The following is a 2,777-nucleotide window of genomic DNA, read 5'->3' as shown; positions in this document are numbered from 1 at the left end:
TTAACCCTAATAGTATTTGGATGTTTAGCTACAGTGCCCTTAGATCCATCTAGAAACACATTAAATGGATATTGAAGAGTGGGGAGACAAGAAGAAAGAAAATGAAAAAGAGAAACAACGACAAAGAGAAAAAAAAGACGAAAAAATGAAAATAATTGTAATTATTGTTTTTCTTTTAAAAAACAAACAAACAAACAAACAAAAATTTTTAAAAACCAAAAAAATAGAAAACTGTGCGGCGTGCTAGCGCACTGTGCGAAATGACTAGTTTGCAGGAACCATGAGGAATCCTCTTCTGAAGGAAGGCCTCAACTCTCCTGCCTGGGCGGAAGGACCAGAGGGGATTATTAAGGTGGAGCCGAGAGCAAGAGAAAAACTTTACCTTTAAAAAAATCATAAAAAGGAAAAATTACAAAAAAATGAGAAGACAGAAGCAGAGAGAGACAAAGACAGAGACACAGAGACAGAGATAGAAGGCCAGAGCTGGGGGCTCCCTACCACGCTAGCTTTGTTTGCTGGAGGCTGAATTATCAGTAGAAAGTCTTCATTTCTCCTGTCCCCTGAAATGACTGGTTTGCAGGAGCCATGAGGAATCCTCTTCTGAAGGAAGGCCTCAACTCTCCTGCCATGCTAGCTTTGTTTGCTGGTGGCTGAATTATCAGTAAAAAGTCTTCATTTCTCCTGTCCCCTGAAATGACTAGTTTGCAGGAGCCATGAGGAATGGTTGATAATATATTGTACATGTTATTTTGCAACTACCTTTCGCATAGTCTAAAAATCTTTCTATAAGCACACATACTTAACTGCCTCATAGTAATAGTTTCACAGTATGCCTGAGGGATGTATTAATATGATTAATATATTTAACTAGACTTTTAACATATTCATGTGCAAGCATACTTCATTCTTATATATCTGTATGATAAATATAAATGCAAATATTAGATCAAAGAAGTGTGCGTATTTTTTAAATTTGGATATACAATTTACAAATGCTCTTCCTCCCACAAGGTTTGTTTTTTTTTTAATTTTCATTGTGCTAGCAATGTTTGAAAAGGATTTTGGTAAGTATAGTATTGCCAAATTGCCTTTTGTGGCGGTTTTACCAATTTTCTCTCTCATCAGCAATATATAAAAAGGACCTGTTTGATACACTTACACAATGTTATCGAACATTTAGATTTTTGACAGTCTGATACTGTAAATGGTATCTTATTGCAATTAATTTTTTTTATTATTATGGGTAAGGTTGAGTATCTTTTAATATGTTTAAGCAGCAGTTGCATCTTTTTGGTAAGTCATCTTTTGTATATTTCATTCATATTTTTATTGCTAACCAAGTCTTCTCTTAGTATTTTCTGTTTTGTTTATAAGTTAAAATATTTATTTAAAATCTTTTTCCAGTTTGTTCTATGTCTTTTTTTCTCTTTTTTTGGTGATTTGTTGGATATGCAATTATTTTTTATTTTTATATAATTGAATTTATCAACACTTTGATAACTCTGGGTTTCATGTCATATTTAGAAAATTATTCTACTTAAGATTATTTTTAAAAACTCCTATATTTTCTTTTAAATACTTTTATAGTATCTTTTTGTACATATAAATGCTTGATTTATCTGAAATTCATTTTGGAATAAAGAAGGTGTACCATAGATATCAAACTTTGTTTTATCCAACCTTTCTTGAATAGCCCATAATTTCTCCATTGTTTTGGATTGTTACCTCTATAATACCCAGATTGCTGCATGCATTTGGTTCTCTCTCTGGATTTTTAATTTTTAATTTCGATCTGTCTATTCATGTCATAGTACAATACTGTCTTTTTAATTTTTTTTTTTTTTTTAGTTTTGTTGTAGGGTATTTCCCAAGGCCAAGATAGAGAGGGAAAGTGAGAAATCACCCTCCAGAAGGTATAACCATACTGCAATCCCTTCTCCATTCTCCTCTCAGGATTTTGGGCACGTATGCACATGCCCCTGGCATGATTTTCAAACCACCAGGTCCAAGTCTCAAACCGTGCAGTTGGCCATGTGGAATCCAACTGCCTTAACTTCTGCACCACTTGCTGGCCCCCACCATATTGGTTATTTAACATACAGTGGGATCAGCAGGTGGCATGGTGGTTAAGGCGTTGGACTCCCACATGGCTGACGCAGTTTGAGCCTAGGATCTAGTGGCTTGCTTTCTCTCTCTCTCTCTGTCTCTCTCTGGTGAGCATGTGTGCCCTGTCACAAATTAAAACATAAAATAAAATAAATCTTAAAAAATACCGATATACATTGTGTTTTTCACCACAACTTTAAAAATTAATGTAACAGGGACCAGCAGTTGGCAAAACGGCTATGTCGTTGGACTCCCGTGTAGTTGTCATTGGACTCCCATGTAGTTGACTGCAGTGTGAGTTCTGGACCCAGTAGTTTACATTCATGCCAGGCGTGTGTGCTTGCATGCCCAAGATCCTAAGAGGAGAATGGAGGAGAAGGGATTGCAGAGTGTGACCATCCCCCCAGGGGATGATTTCTTGCTTTCTGTCTCTCTGTCTCTCTCTGTCTTTCTGGCAAGCACACGCACCCTATAGCAAAAATCTCTCCCCCTCAAAAAAAAAGTTAATGTAATAATATACATGCAAAAAATGCACAGATCATAAGTGTACACCCTGATGACTTTTCAAAAATGGAATACATTTGTGTAATTAACACCAGTTCAAGACAGAATATTACGTATGTCCCAGAAGCTGCCCTTATGTCTCCCCCCAGTCAGTGCTCCTCTCAAAG

Source organism: Tupaia chinensis, unplaced genomic scaffold (genome assembly GCF_000334495.1).
Source record: "Tupaia chinensis unplaced genomic scaffold, TupChi_1.0 Scaffold145814_1, whole genome shotgun sequence".
Classification (NCBI taxonomy): domain Eukaryota; kingdom Metazoa; phylum Chordata; class Mammalia; order Scandentia; family Tupaiidae; genus Tupaia; species Tupaia belangeri.
This window is presented reverse-complemented; position numbering follows the sequence as displayed.